This window comes from Sinohyriopsis cumingii, chromosome 18, assembly GCF_028554795.1.
Source record: "Sinohyriopsis cumingii isolate HCF-2022 chromosome 18, ASM2855479v2, whole genome shotgun sequence".
In the NCBI taxonomy this organism is placed as follows: Eukaryota; Metazoa; Mollusca; class Bivalvia; order Unionida; family Unionidae; genus Sinohyriopsis; species Sinohyriopsis cumingii.
Window position 1 is genome coordinate 61,556,908 of NC_142978.1, and position 17,908 is coordinate 61,574,815.

Here is a 17,908-nt window from a genome sequence, read left to right on the forward strand (position 1 = left end):
CTTTATACATTTACACAGCAAGTTCTTCCCGGATATTTGATTGTGTAAGAACTAATCAGTCTTGTTTATCTATGATGTCATAATAATTTATTATCAAGAAAAAATTCAAACTTACTGACAGAGGACACTTAATTGACCTACGTGGATAATTTATAAATATAAATATATATGTCTAATCTTAACTAGATGTTTTTGCAGGGTGTTTTCCTATTATTTATTTAATCAAGAGGTATATTATATAATGTACCAACATGTGAGAGTTTTCATACACGTTAAGGGGCAGGTACTTGAAAACGCCATCAGAACAATAATGACACAGTCTCCAGTCAACACAGAACAATTTAAAGTTGAAATAGTCATTGATGACCTTTCGTTCACGCAGGAACAATTAGATGAACTGCGGTGCGATTATATTATTATGATCACGTGTGATAGAAATCGGATCATGAATTATGTACATTCCTGCATTAAAATTGATCAGCTTAAAAAAAATATTGTCTAATGACTAAAAGGTAATTTCATTAAATTGATTGGTGCATTTTAAAAATAAAAAAATTATAACAGAATTCTTTTTACCAATTCTTGCTAATCACTCCCACTAGTTATAATGATACTATAATCACATTCATAAGTGACAGCATTTTCGTTTTCACGCTCTGATTTAATCTTTTTCAGTTGCCTTACACGTGTATTGATGATTTTTATGTTTGTTTCATATTCGTAAAATCAAATGTTCTCAATGCGATCGTGTGATAGTGTATATCCTTCGTCAAATTGATGAATCAGAAATATTTTTCTCAGGATCAAACTGAATTATTACAACGTCATGTTTTAATTTTTAATTGCAGAAATATTAACATTGGTATTTTCAAAATTCATTTATTATATATATATATATATATATATATATATATATATATATATATATATATATATATATATATATATATATATATATATATATATATATATTATAATTTCTTGTACACTTCATTCATATTAATTTATATATGTTTCCTTTAGCAATATTAATGAAATGAAAACACAAGGCTGATAGTTAACATTCAAAATATGTTTAATAATATGCGTGCAAACATTGAATTTGCAGCGTTCGTTGTCATGAACAGTAACAAGGCGGCCATTTACATCGATAGCAACAGTACGATTCGATCCAGAAACGTCAAAATAATGAAGGAATAATAGCTAATTAAACAATTTAACCTTAACCACATTTCATTGATATCGTTTATGTCCATATTTCGCTATTCCTACTGACTGTCAGTGTCACTTTCAATAATTCTCCTACGTTTCCGCTGTGTGGGCCCTGTTTGATAATTCACCTGTTGAAAGTTGACCCAGTTAGGGATCTCGTTCATGTTTTACGTTAGGTTCATAACAAACATATTTTGTACGGTGATGTTTGATCCGTAGAATGGGTTGCTGATAATCTTATTCTGCTGAATATTACACGTTTGGGAACTTAATATACTGCAGCCTGCTGATGTGCATTTGGAAATTTCTTTGTTGTGGGGGTGGGGTTAACATCATCATTACTTGGGTGGCCGGTGTTGCTCAGGTATTTGGAGTACGTCTGTTGTTGTTTTTCACTAATGTTTGAGTAGCTGTTTATAGATTGCACGTTTTTGTGGCCAGAAATTTGCATGATATCAGTTGGGGGAATTTTTTTGTCTCTTAATTTTTGAATTAAGTACTTGCGTCTATTTGTGTTTGTTAATTTCTTTCTTTCTGTAATATTTGCCTTCTCTTTCATTTTTTTTTCATGATGCATCGAAGTTTGTTAATTCCAACGACTTGTTTCCTAAACCATTTTGGGCTTGTCGCTGAGATTGGCAGAGTGTTGGGCGCAATGTAGAAAGTATCTTCACGTTGACAAAATTCTGCTGGTCTTAGCTCAGTATACCGTTTGTAGATAGCAAGTGGATCTCTCTCTTTGTTGTTTTTATTTTCATACATCTTAGGATTAATATCCCTGATGTCCTTGACATTGTCTCCTGTTCATGTTTTTGTCTGCCTTTCATTGAGTTCAAGATATGCGAGGCCATTCACATCTTTCTTTAGTGTAACATCCCCCCATTTCAGATTGTAATGTTCAGTCTCTCCCCTCAAACCAAAATTTACAGAGTTGTTAAACCACAATGTGTCAACAATGGCTTCAGGTGTTTCCATCCAAATTAGTTTTTTACTATACAAGGCATTTATTTCTTCATCTGTGATCGGTTGCTACAATATTTAATAAAATTACAGAGTGAATATATTTTCTATTTTCCAGAACTGTATAAAATAATTATATACATATATTTCTGCCTTGATAAACTCAGGTTTGAAATATATATATTTCTATGCAACATATCTAAAAATAGTGTTGTTGTACTGTACATGTAACCGCGTGTTTTTCTGTCTTGATTTCGTTTATAAATTAGAAACCATAAATATCCCTTTACTATATTGAACTATTATGCAGTTATGTTACCTCACTGATATTAATTATGACATAGATGTTTATTACGATGACAAAAAATTTATTACGATTTACGGAGAAAGATACGCTAGATAGTTATCTCTCTTCTTTCAGGTCAGTGACATCAAGAAAGGGAGGCAACTTCTAAAGTACTCTGCAAAGAAGACAAGAGTTATATCCCTTAAATAATATTGAAATTTTATTCAGGTTTCAATAAAAACTGTTTATTTATCTCGGATATTTTTTGACTGGGGAAAGTACACAGTAATTATAATTATATAATAATTTATGCACTTCCCACAAAACGATAGAAGCGAAATATAAATATATATATATATATATATATATATATATATATATATATATATATATATATATATATATATATATATATATATATATATATATATATATATATATATATATATATATATATATGTATATATATATATATATATATATATATATATATATATATATATATATATATATATATATATATATATATATATATATATATATGTATATATATGTGTGTGTGTGTGTGTGTGTGTGTGTGTGTGTATATATATGTATACATGTGTCGAATACGGGCATGGTGGATTATGGAATAGTAAATACGATCGTAAATATGTTATCTCGGTTGATATGGTTGCATGTTATCCTGGAAGTTTTCTTGGAATGGGAGAATGTGCTGTATATTTTAAAAGATCTGGTCATCCCACACACGAGTTGACCAGTGTATCGATAAACGGATCATTAACGGATTCTGACCTGACTAGATTAGCTTGTATCGAGTCATTTAAGTTTACTGAAAATCTTCATTCAATTCGTTGATCTGGTTTGGCAAACATTTTCAGAAACAAATTTGGGTATCAATAGTTTTATTACGATATATGCTCGACGTAAAAATAATGATATAGTCAATTGTAAGTGAAGCAATTATATTATATCGTCCGCAGAAAGAAGTTTGGTTTGCCACAACAAAATAAATATTATGATGATGAAAATCCTGATATAATCCATTGCAAAATAAAATAACAAAAGATCTAGGCAGAAACATAATTGGTAAATTCATCAAAAGAGGACCACATGATCATAAATGACATTGAACAAGATTAATTATAGATGATGCTGAACTAGACTTTATTGATGCTGATACAACGAAAAAATACATTTATAAGTCGAAGCAATGTTAACTAATCGGACGGAACCAAATTAGGTTCAATTGTGGGTTATATTGATGGCGAGTCACCGCAGTTTACTCATTTAAGATTTTCAATGCTCGCGTACGTTTCGATAAATCAGAGTCGCTACGGATTCGTTTTACATAAATAAAAAATATTCAGGATTGTTGGAAAAATTGAATATCGGCACTTATACATCATGGGGCGAATGGAGAATAAAATAAGAAAATATACTTGATTATTCTGAATCCGCCGACGTTAAAATCAAATATATTTATTACAAAAATAATCAAATATCAAAATTGTCATTTTGCACTGTCAGTGTATGATAACGTAGCTAGACATAAAACAGTTTATCGCTATGGACCTGGGGTTCTGGTTGAACAACTCGTGTGATTGAACTATTTCGAATTTTGATATGATCGTTTACCTCCCCCCCCCCCCACACACACACACATACAGAGACTAGCAAGAGAAATGAGAGAAAGAAATATTAAATCATCCACTTATCATGAATTCTTTCGATGGAATGGAGATAAATGGACTCCTGATCAGATGGGAGAAAAATAGATTCCACAGGTTATCGTTTGGGATGAAATATGTACAGTGTCGTTAGAAACGTTAAAAATATATCTTCATTGGTTATTAACAAAAAAATGCCGCTGTGATAATGTGCGGCGATCATGGTCAACCACCACCTTTTGTTGGATTGTCTCCACATAAATGGCTGAGGAATTTTGTTGATTATTATGAAGAAATAGGTGATGATCATAGAGCACTTGATCCAGAATTAAGAGAGATTAAGATATTAATCAAACTACAACCGAATAAAGGTCAGTGTGAAATAATGCGTGATATAATTTCAGAAACTCATATAAGCAATTTGTGGAATTTGTGGAGACCAAATAATTTGATAGTTGCAAGTAGAAAGATAGTTCGTGATACACTTCAACAACAATTATTTATGTCACATGAACAAAAAAATTCAAATCTACCCGATCCATTATATTATCGACCGTTTGATACGCGATAGCAGAATATCGACGTTAATATAACAGGATCGTCGGAAAAACAAAATCGTGTATTAAATTATATTTTTTAGTGCCTGTCAATGTTGTTGAAAGCACGATATCTAATGACAAATCTCCGTGGACGATAGGATACGCAATGACAATTCATTCATCTCAGGGATTAACTATTTATGATCCGCAACTTTGGATCGTCGATTATCGTATCGAATGGTCAAATTTAGTTTATCTCGCAGTCTCTCGAGTCAGTAGAATATCTCAACTACGGAGAATTGTCATAGACTTTACAGAAACCACTGGTAATGGCGATGTTGTTGTCAATAATATAAAAAATGAAAAGAAAAAAATATAAACAATGTGACAAACAAATAAACGCGACTTTGATCTCGATGCTGAATTTATCGTGACGCTGAAACAATAGCAAAATAATCATTGTGCGACCTGTAATAGAGTAATGTTCAATATTCCTTATAATCCAAGACAATTTACTGTAGACAGAATTAATACACGCGAAAATGTGATGCTGACTTGTCGTGAATATAATCGACGTCGAGGTGCTAGTTTACAAAAGTGAATGCGGTGGTATTTGTGTGCCTTCAGGAATTACTTGTAAATGCTCGCATACGAATCCACCTTGAGGAGCAGTTGAATCTAGTCTGTAGATTGCAGGTCTACTCGTGGATCTTACCACGCTGTATATTTTATGTGTCGTGATACTCCAAATAGGATAAGTTGCTCTTTTTTAACGCCTTCAGGTTCATCGAGTTCAAATAAATACCTGACAGTAACATTACCTAATACTGGTTGTTTTGAAAAATCATGTCGTTGTATTGGGATATGTTTTTTTTTTAAACTGCATTAACGGGTTTCATGGCAGTTGCACGAGTAATTTCATTACTTAATACAGCTATCACACTTGGTAATATTTCAACCCATTCACGAGATCTCGTATCTTGAATTATTTCCTTTGCGTACTGATATCCAAATAACCGCTCAGCAAGTGTTCGATTAAATCGTAAAAAAATTGTCTGATCACATTGTACTGCAGTATGTCCTCGTCTGATTTCGACATTGTGTTTTTTCATCAGAGATGATACTATACCAAGAAATTCCTTGCCAGGATCAACTTGTAATAGTTGTGGCCATGGCAATGGTCCTCGTTGCTCAAAAGCAGATACAACTTCAGCAGCTGTTTTAGTTGATAGTGGCTCTTCTTCTTTATGCCTACTTGCAACGTAAACGACTGTCAACACGTATTTGTATGTCAATTGACGTCTTCCAATTTTGATATTATCGTGTGATAAAAATAAAATATCTGGTTGGTGAACTTCATTAGGAATGCTGACATGAAAATGTGAATGCTGAATTTGTTTAGGTGGTGGTAGATACATTTGCTATATTGCCTGTCATGCTAACCATTTTGCAGCAGCAGAACGTGTAACATTTGCTGTATCAGAGAGTTTACTAATTGCTGCTATACCTTTCCAATAACCTCTTGGGCTATAATAAATGGATTCCATTATTTCAATAATCGGTTTATTAATTACCGGCCCCGAATAATATTTTACCTTTCATCGCAGATCTTACCAACCGATTAGCTAATGATTCTCTAAAAGAAATTTGTTTTATAAATTTAATGCTCGAATCAGCTTCACATCTACAATATGTCGTTGTTGTATAAAATCATTACTTTTATAAGCTACATCATGAGCGTGACATGCTCGATCAATATCATTTATAGGACACTCTCCAAGTTATGGTTAATCTTGTTTATCAAGTCTGATATCAAGTCGGGTACTAGGACCACAGTAATTATATCTAGAGAGATGATTTGCTCCTGGGTATTTAGCCCATCGCGTTCCTGGTAATTTTCCTAATGAAGTAGCGATATCACCACCAATTTTACTAGTAGAAATAAATTTATATTTTTTTTTGTGCCACATTTTACACATTTACCTGCAAGTGATCGCTTTTTATTTTTTGTTAATATTGTTGTCAACATACTCGTAGGAGTATGTGCTCTACATTTAACACAATATAGATCCATATAATGTATTATATTTCTACAACATGGATGTCATTGATTTCTCAGCGACACGAAAGCAAGAGCAGGTAAAAAGTGTTTTGAGCATTACCCATATCTATCAGAATGATTATAATAGGCCCATCATAATCAGGTAACACAGAATTACTGCTCAATCGTATAATGAGATGGTTAAAGTGGTACAAGTTATATTTAGTTGCACCATCAGTTTATGATCAGAGATGCTACGATATGCTTAAAGATTTTAATGAAAATGCAAAATTGTTAAATGAAGATGGCGATGACATTATTAACTGTATAACTGATATTGATGAAGCACCATCCGCAGACGACCTTGATGGATTTATTAATAATCTCGTAGTATTCGACGACGTAATTCTGGACAAACAAACAAATCCAGCTCTGATATTTTCTAGAGGTAGGCATTAAAATACAGATATAATTTATGTCACTCAACGATATATACAAATACCAAAAGTGATCAGAGAAAACTGTAATATTTTAGTTGTATTTAAGGAGTTGATACACATACTCTGAGAAATATTAATCAAACCTGGTGCAGCGGATATATGGACATAATTAGATTTAGAAACTACTTCTCTAAAGCACAATCTGCTCCACACGGATTTATAACAATAAATGTAAACGATCCCAGAACAAGATATCGTGTAGGCCTTGATAAAATATTTGGTTGATATAATAATGATCTGATTATAGTAGCAGAGAAGGCACGACCTCAATGAGACGTCAGGCGGGTAAACAAAAACACACATACAAAATTCGACAAAGACAAAATAACAAAATTCTAACCCGCCAGAGAGATTCTGGGAGAGAAAATCTCGGCAAAGTTAGAGGCTTTGGTTAGGCATTATTGGCGTTATTTGTTTCATTTTTTCGTATGAGGTTTTAGTTTTAAAATGAAGTTTCAGCAAAAGGTTTGTTGGTCCTCTCTGCTGCTAGAACTGACACAATACGATGACAATGGCAGTATTGAAATTCCTGCTATCGCAACTCTTAGATGGATGGTAATGTTGACATATTTGTAATGTTGTCGATTTGGACATTATTGCCAGCAGTGGGGAATATGTGTTTCAGAAGCACAAGCAGATTTTATCAGATTTCCATATAGCTTTTGAGTGTTGTAAGAATCTTGTAGGAAGGTTATTTTATAACGTTAAACAACAACGTTGTAGCAACATTCCAGCAAGTTCACCAAATCACGTTGCCACAACGTTATATGACAACCTGCCACAACCTTACTGCAACGTTGCTGAAACGTTGTTGCAACGTGGAATTGTTAGCTGGGTTAACAGCGTTGGCGATGAGATTAGATGCATACCAGTTACCTATCAAATCAATGCATTGGGATCTTGATGAGGCAAATAACCCTCGAGAAGGTGCGGGGCTGAGCACAACCAGTCAATGAAACTATAAACGGGAGCAAATACTCCCACGCGTAGTTAATCTTGAGCGGGCACGTGTAAGGAAACAAGACAAGACGAGTCTTTTCCTTTATTTTTTTCCTGAACGTATTTATCGATTTTCATTACACGGTGAGACAAAATTCGTCATTAGTACATTAGTATCTGTCATATATCCATTACAGTATTAAGACTAACACGGAAGAAAGGTCAACATCTAAACTGTGAATGATTCACGAGCCCCCTGTCTGCAGTGACGACAGCCTAAAAACATAAACAACTCTAGGTCAAATATATAGCAATGTAATCAATAATAATAATAGATAAAACTATCCAAGTAATATCAGAATATAAATCTCCCAATTACACTTCACTCATAAATTAATACATTAAATGGCTTGTTAACAAATGCCTTTTTCATTTAATCATATGAGAGCTAATGTCACTAGTGTGAGAGAGTATCCTTCCAGTGAGTAGTCCATTGTACTCATTTGCATTTGATTCTCTCTCTTCTTCTAGTCTCCCTTTTTCCTCATTCCTGCACCCTTCCTTTGCTACTTCTTGTACACTTTCCTTCTACGCTCGTTCTGTACTAATCCATATACTTCCTCCTTCCCTCCCTTCGGAGTTCAGGGCCATCTTTTACTTACACCCTGGCAGCTTCCAGTAGAAGCTTCCTATTTCATTCCAAGTTCAGTTCCTTTGCCCATTTTTAGGAGTCTCGTTCGCTCGGAGTGGTGTTTCCCTATAATACTTACTGATACTCCCTTGTAGTTGAACTACACTCCGCCCTCCTCAAAAGTCAGGAAACCACTGATTAAGTTTACACATGTATGTTAAATATTTCATTGTGGCCTTGTCTGTCTGTAATATTAGCTCCTTCTACTGGTAGATTTTTAAATTCCTCTAATTTCGATTGGCTGGTACGCTTCTTTTGATGACAGGCGGTGCTTTGGCACATATTTTAACACGTAACTGAGAGCGCATAAATCTGCCCTTTTTTTAGCGAAACAAAGAGCTTAAATCCATTCGAAGCAACTATCAGACTCAACTAATGTTATAAACCGTACGTAACACTTTAACCAGCAAAGGAAGTTAAAGGGTCGTCCATTATTTATGTCAACAAAATGGGGTGAGGAGGTTTGAAGAAGTTTGACAATTGTTGACATGGGGGAGGGAGGAGTTCAAAAGAAATTGACGTCAGCAATGTTATATTTTACAACAAATTTAATAAATCAAAAAATAGGAATTTAGTCGGTGCGTTGGTATGGCACACACTCGCTCGCCCGTCAACAGCCCACCAGTTTAATCCTAAACCGGTTGAGCTCTTGCCAAGGAAGTCATAGTCGTTCACCATCATATATTGTTTTTATTCAATGTAGATTGTAGACTGTAGACAGATTTTTAATGGAAGCTTTATTTGTAGACTTTTTAATTTCCATAATTCTATTTTTAGCATAAAAGCCAGCCGTATAAAATATTGTTAGTTTGGGGGGGGGGGTAAAATGTTATTAGAGGGGTCACTGAAAGTTTGACAGTTGTTGACAAGGGGGGGAGGGGGAGTAAAAAAATGCCTAAAAATTGTTGACATAATTAATGGACGTCCCCTAAAATCATTGCCGTAAAAATGGAAACATTCTGACTATATTTCATTACAGTATTGATCCTCAACCCCACAATTTTCCTTCCATTATTCAAAGCCCTCCCCACTCTCCCGAAGTGGTCTCATACATCACCGTTGACTCCAACAGATGGCTAATATATATGAAAATTGCCTCTGGATATAATAGGAGAGGGGAGGAAGTTTAGGTAGATAATATTGTTAAATTAGTTCCGCATGACATAAATCTAGAACAAAACAGACTGTGTTTATTGTATTGAATGTTTATGCATAATCACGCTCTGACTGGCACACGTTTATCTTTGCCGTTTATACATTTATGTGACTGTTATAATTTTTCTATTTTACAAGCCGTTTCAGCTCCCTATCACGACGTTGCTTCTAATGCTCTTCCAGTGCCCACCCACCTTCGGCCCGTCTCAACGAGTTACGCAAGTGGTACTAATACTTTCACATCCATATCTGGCTCGGCTTTGTTTTTCTACATCTCTTTGATAAATGTACATTCGGGCGATACTTTGCAAACCCCACATTATCAAAGCTCTTCTATCTATTCAGTTTTATCCCTCACATAATTATATGTTACCTTCAGGGTGAAGCAAACTAATAATTCTAGATCTTTTGTCATCAACAATTACAAACATTCTTTCAGTGTTCATGTTGATATGAGATCTATGTATCTTAAATGGTTGTAGAAAAGGAGATACTAAAACCTGAGTAGCTTTTTTCTATGGTTGTTGTTGTTATTGTTGTAGGGTTTAACGCCATTTTTCAGCACACGATAGGCTATACATGGCGGCCAGTATTAATGGTGAAGGAAGAACCGGGGAAAAACCCGAAAAGAACAATCGACCCACGAGAAGCTACTGGTAAGCTTTCTCACATACCCACATTAGCCGAATACGAGACTCGAACCCACGCAGACAGAGGTGAGATGGCAGTGATCAGTAACGGAGAGCGCTTTAGACCACTCGGCCACTCGGGGCCCCTTTTTCTATGGTACCATTGAGATTATAAATACACGTAGCATCTTAATATGTTTCATATATTGTTTTGTGGTCAACCAACGTGTAGCCTACTGATCATTTTTAAATACGCGGTGTGAAGCAAGCTCCAACAAGCCCTTAGGTACCATACAACATTCTAAATGACTCAGGACCCGACTCACTCAAGGAATTATGTGTCTAAGTCGGAAAATTAAAACCAATCGATGGATTGAATTTCATGGGTTTTTTTTATTATGTAATTATCAGTTAGACTGTCTCCGGAATAAATATAGAAGAAAAAAATTCCCACGAGCTTGGCTCAAACTTGCGATCTAATATATATCCGCATAAAAGCGACCTTAGAAATTAGCCCATAGACGTACATTGCACACCGTTAACTTAAAACTAGGCTAATATACAATGTTAGCCGCGCTGTAGAAAAATGCATTATAGCCTTCTATCCCAATCCAATATAAAAATATACCCATTTGATTTTGGTCTCTTACAGCTTCTTTAAAATGGATTTATTTCTATGTCGGTGTGCTAACGCCGATAATTAACGATCCGACCATCCAAAGTGTACTGAGACAGACTGAGTGATGTAGTCGCGTTTTGTGCATTTTTCTAGCAAAATTCTGTTCTGTATCTCTGAATAAATAATTTAATATCTTTACCTGTTTGCAACCTAATTTATCAGAAACCATGGCTACAGCTATTTCCAAAACGTGTCAGTTAGAAATTACGCTGATTTTTATGTCTAAGAAAGGTCCAGACTAAACGTTGTAATAACTGGTTTATTGACTATATTTTAAGGAGACTACAATTTCTTTCCTCGATCTGCCACTCACTCATTTTAGGCTGCATTGAGAATTCGTGAAATACTCTTTTTGTAAAGGAAGCACAAGTTCTTCTTCAGAAGTGCTAGCGTTATTAATGAGTAACAATTTTTTCAGGTAGAAGTCTATTTCAAAGTTAATATTGTTTTGTCATTTCTAAAGTGGACTTGGGCTACACTTAGTGACTTTTATGTCTCGTCTGAATGCTCGTCTCGCCTGAATGCTCGTATCAACCACCACCTTCACAGCAGATCGGAAAGTGTCAACGTTAGCATGCTAATCCTTCTCTTCTATATATATTTTACTCACTTTGCTTTTAATTTAATGTATGCCATAAGATTGTTCAAATTGGTGTAATATAAAAATATAGACATAAATATCCATAAAAGTAGCTAAAAATCCCATTGTGCAGCGGGACATTCATTATGGACATCATTACAAGGAAGATTCATGGGCATAACAATATATAACTCCATAATGGAAACTGATATCAGGGCCTATCTTAAGAAACTATTAAGCGCTTCCTAAAACGGAATAGTTACGGTATACACTAGTCACGTCTGTTCGGCTGGCATGATTTAGACTCTTCTGGCCACATCATTTGTTTCGGCTATTTGAACTGGCAACTATTATTATTATTATTATCATTATTATTATTATTATTATTATTATTATTATTATTATTATTATTGGGGTATTAGTAGTAGCAGTAGTATAATTATTATATTAATGAAATAAATAAAACAAAAGTTACCTCTGAAGATATTATTTGAATATGACATCAGACAAAAACATTTTTATTTCGCATTCTTTGACTTGACGTTCTTTTACGGTGACACGGCTTGACCATGTCCGTAGCAAGTTCGAGAAGTGGAGCAGTGGGTCAGTACTTAGCGCGCCGGACTCGGGACCCTAGGGATGCGGTTCGAATCCTACCATCGGATCACCTACTGTGGTATGGCCTTCGGCAGAGCATTTAATTCTAATTGCCTTGACACTACATACTCTACTTGTGTTGTTGTGCCGGAAAATGCCAAACAAATCATCAAATCATTAAGCATTTTTGAGCTGGATACAAACCATTGTTTGGTGCCATGTTTAAAGGAACAACTTCAAACTGGAAATATGTATGTTCGCACGCATGCGCGAGAACAGATCTATCAAACCCGTTCAGGCTTATTTTATTTGTTAATTAGTTCATTATTTTGTTTTAAAAATACCGTCTTTGCTCCATCCTATTCTGTGGAAGCATGGCAAGCTGCTAATATTTAGTAGAGAAATGAAGTAATTAAATCACCAGGGTCGCTGCAATGGCGAAGTAAGCTTACGACGAACTATGTCTACAGCTACATTTTCAAAACATACACCATATTGGCAATATTTGAAATATCACCTTTGCCAACATTGCTCATGATTAGCGCGATGTATATAAAATAGAAGGATCTTTCAGGTTATGCATTAGTGGACGCAGCAATACAGAATTTCAAGTGACCATTCTAGCTGCAACGGACATTTCTCAACGTTAAGTTTTATAAATCGTTAAATGTGGAATGTGGAATTCTTCAGTTACTTTCCTTTTGACATAACTGAGAAATACTTTTTAATATTTTGATTTCCGCTCGTATATCAAGTGAAGCAGTTTCACGTGCAATAAATATACACAGAAGCTAATTTTGTATGTGTGTGTGTGTGTGTATATATATATATATATATATATATATATATATATAAGAACTCCATGATCAAACGTCTTAACCACACCACAACATTCAATTTCGACCACACATCGTTTGAACTAGTCCAAACCACACTCACACAGGAGGAAAGGTCAGTCCATCTTTTCTGCCTATACCGCCCTCCTCCTAGTAGAAAAAAAAAAACAAGCTGGCTGAATCTCTCTTTTTGAAGTAGTTTCCGAATCTCCTGGAGTATGGAACTTCGATAGGTGGCAACCTGGTTATTCTTGGAGATTTCAACTTTCACTTTGACTGTCCCAGAAACCTAAACACGTCAATACTCATAGATTCCATTAATGTTTTCAACCTCAAACAGTCAGTTAACCAATCCACCAATAAACATGGTCACATTTTAGACTGGATTCTTCATAGACCTGATGATAACATTCTACGGTCCTCCTGGTATCCCATGACCTTGCATCAGATCACCTCTGCATTATATGCCATCTTGACGTATCAGTCCCTAACCCTCCACCTTTATCTGCTACTAAGAGAAACCACCGTATCATAAATAGAACCAAACTAATGCACGACATCCAAGCAAACCTAACAACTTGCTTACCTCCTACAGCAGAACAACTGGATAACTGCCTGCGTTCATTGCTCGACAAACATGCCCCAGCTACCAAGTGCAGATTATCAATTCAAAAGTATTCTCCATGGTATAGCAATGTTAGGGACCAGCTTCGCACTGCTAAAAGAGACCGCCGTAAAGCGGAGAGGCTTTGGCTTTCGACCAGACTCACTATTGATAAGCACAGCTATGAAGCCGCTAAGAAGAATGTCACAAATATAGTCCATGCAGCGAAATCAGTCCGCTAGACTACTAAGATCATGGAAAGTTCCAGCTGCAAAGAGATCTTCGAGATTACTAACAAGCTAATGTCAAGGAACAAATCTACACCACTTCCAACTACCTTCTCTCCAGTCGACCTTCCGGACATGTTTGCAAATTTCTTCCGTGACAAAGTACAAACCATTAGAGATAAGCTTGACACCACAATTTCAACTGACTCGTCGTCACCATACAGTTGGGATACAGAATTTGAGCGGCAACCATTAGCAGCATTTGAACCTGTCTCTATGGATTTCGTATGTACAATCCTGATGAAGAATGCACCAAAGTCATGTGAACTTGATCCAATTTCAACATCACTGCTGCTTGAGTGCTTAGATCCAGTATGGCCTTCACTAACTGATGTTATTAGTACCTCCCTCTCATCCCGGGAATTCACATCATTTTTCAAAACTGCCATTGTAAAGTCTCTGCTGAAGAAACCAACACTTGACCATAACGATTTCAAGAACTACCGCCCAGTTTCAAATCTCCCATTCATATAAAAAACCTTAGAAAAGTTTGTTCTATCCCAGCTTGTATCTCATCTGAATTCAAACAGTCTTTTTAGCAATGTACAATCTGCATATCGCCTTTGCCACAGTACTGAAACTACTCTTCTAAAAGTAGTTAATGACATTCTGTCTGCGTTGGATAGCGGAAAGATTACAGTCCTCACCCTCCTTGATTTGTCTGCATCATTTGACACAATAGACCATGATATATTACTTCACTATATTACTATTTGGCATTCATGATACAGCCGTACTGTGGTTCAAGTCCTACCTGATCAACAGGACACAAATTGTATCTGCAAATGGAATACACTCCAGTCCAGTTGAACTGTGCTGTGGTGTTCCACAGGGTCTGTTCTTAGACCTGTTCTCTTCATTCTGTACACTCAGCCGCTCTCAAGTGTCATAGATCATCATCCAGTGTCTCACCAATTGTACGCTGATGACACCCAAATATACAAATCTAGCCACCAAACTGAAGTTGATGCTACCATCCAAGGTGTAGAGAGATGCATTTCTAATATGAAATCATGAATGACATGTAACAAGCTGCAGATGAATGATCATAAAACTAAGGCCATTCTGATCACAACACAAATACTTTCTCATTCACATCCTTTACCTCATACAATAAATATCAGCAACACCAACATTAAGATCACACAATCAATACGAAACCTAGGTGTTACTCTGGCCAGTACTCTCACATTGCACCAACATGTCATTATCATATGCAAGGCTGCATATTTTGAGCTGAGACGCATCAGCTCAATTCGTAAATATCTTTCAGTTGATGCCACTAAAACACTTGTGTGTTCATTAGCACTTTCAAGACTGGACTATTGTAACTCAATTCTGTCTGGTTCATATCAATATCTGCTTCAGAACCTTCAAAAAGTTCAAAACACAGCTGCTCGGATCATTCTTAGAGTACCACGATCAGAGCACACCTCCCCGCTGCTCTGTACCCTACACTGGCTATCCATTCGATCCAGAATAAAATACAAACTTTGTTCTCTGTGCTACGTTTCACTGTCGGACTCTAGTCCAACATACCTATCCGACCTCACCCATGTGTACACACCATCAAGATACTTCCGCTCCTCTTCTGGCAATCGTATACTCATTATTCCCACTATGAAAACAAAGTGATATGGACAGCGTTCTTTTGCATACCAGGGCTCAGCAACGTGGAATGAATTGCCCACTGAACCTAGACACAACGACACAGTGATCCCATTCAAGAGGGCTCTCAAAACTCACTTATTTCGACTGCAAGAACAAAAGTAGTATATAGGGACACCCTAGCGTCAATGGACTTACCATGCAAAAACGGCCCATGCACTCTGGCGTCAAGGGGAATTTAACATGGGGAATTTTAACATTGATGGAACGGTAGAGCGTCAAGGGAATTCAACATGGAAATTGAACAGGACCGGTGCTTTAGCGTCAATGGGACTTTAACGTTAAAATATGGAGTTTGCACTTTGGCGTCAATGGGAATTGAACATGGGAATGTCACCTGGGGATCAATGGGAATTAAACATTGGTGAAGTCATAGGTTTATAGGGTCAAAACCTTTTATAGGGTGAAATGTATTTGTAGGGACAAAGGGTTGATAGGGACAAACATAGACATACAGAAACAAATAAATACACATCCAAACACACAGAAAAGAGGGCAGACATATTCTAAAGAAAGACTCACAGATAGAATAGAGACTCGAAAAAGAAAAGTCTGTTGTATGGGTTCAAGACATTTTTTCAGGTATATACATGGGCGCTCTGGCCTGTGCTTTGGTCTAAGCACTATCCATTTAATACATAAACATTTGGACATAAAACAAAGCTATGTACGAGTTGTTTAGTTATTGACTCTAGTAAACTAATGTTTAAAATTAACGTTCACTCCTTTCAAAAATCACTTCATAAGCAACAAATTTACATTAAATGTTCGCTTATAAGAAAAAGCTAAAATAAAACAAAGAACAAACAATCAAATAAGAGAAAGTTCATGTCTGTCTCTCTATCTGTCCCACACGTTGTTTAAAATCTGGTCAGCTACCACTTGTGTCCCAGCATAGATGTTTCCCATCACGTACTCCCTTTCAGTCGTAAATCTGCTGTTACGTCCATCGTGCTAGGTACACTTATCGGTAAGCAGATCAAGAACAGTCATCATCTTCTTCCCATGGAGGTACAACATATGCCATATGAATAGTCACTTTTCCATCGGTGATGTCAAATCTTTCTCTCATCGAGTGCACGTCTTCAATAGCCCTCAAAAGTTTGGAAGAAGTTATTTCTGCAGGTGAGCTAAATTCGAGACATACAGGCGAGTTCGAACTGTCGTGATATATAGATAGGCTCAAACGACCTCGATCTTTGACTTGGCAATGACATTTGAGTTCCTCTAACAGTGAGTCAAGTAGATCCGTAATGAAACCTGATACTTCCTCGGCTGGAACGTCAGACCTGAAGTCTTTAAATTTCACTGTGCAGGTGTAAGTTGTCGTTCTAAATTTTCTCGAGGTCGCTGTCTGAGTCATTTGGATGCTAAAATACTCCTTTAGGTCTATTGAATCCTTTCCCTTCTTGAACGCTCTTTGCTGTGACGGTATGGTGGTGAAAGAGGTCAATGATGTTTGTTCCTTCTCTTTTTTTTCTGCGTAGAGTTATTCATCTTTCTCGTCGCTTTTCCTCGCAATGAAGTGTCGTTCTTGGAAGTTGTCCCTTTTTATACGCTGACAAATATCGATGTGACCGTACTGCAACGTAAAGTGATTGGGAAGTCTCACTCACTTCTGGTACACGATCTGATAGACTTTTTCCAGGGATCGACTGACGATTTGGTGAGTGGGTAAACGTACAATCTTGTTCGGTTGGTGAGTGGTCACTTTAAAGTTTTCATCCTCTCCAGATTGCAAGGCTTCTTTCAATACCCCAAAGTTGACCACTCGACTGGTACGATAATTCAGAGTCAGTCCTTTCACTTTGCACTCCGTGTGCACTTCTCCTTGTTTGTCCCGGTATTGGTAGCCGTAATTTTTAGGACCGCCACTCGCGAAACTTAGAATCTTGTCGTCGGGGTGTTCGTCTGTCCAGGCTCCTAAACGGTCTCCTTCGATGTTAGGGTGTTGCTGACCCGGTCGATCGATGTAGATGCAACTGTCCGTGTCAAAGTACAGGATACGATCCCCTAACAGTTCTAAAGCTTCGTA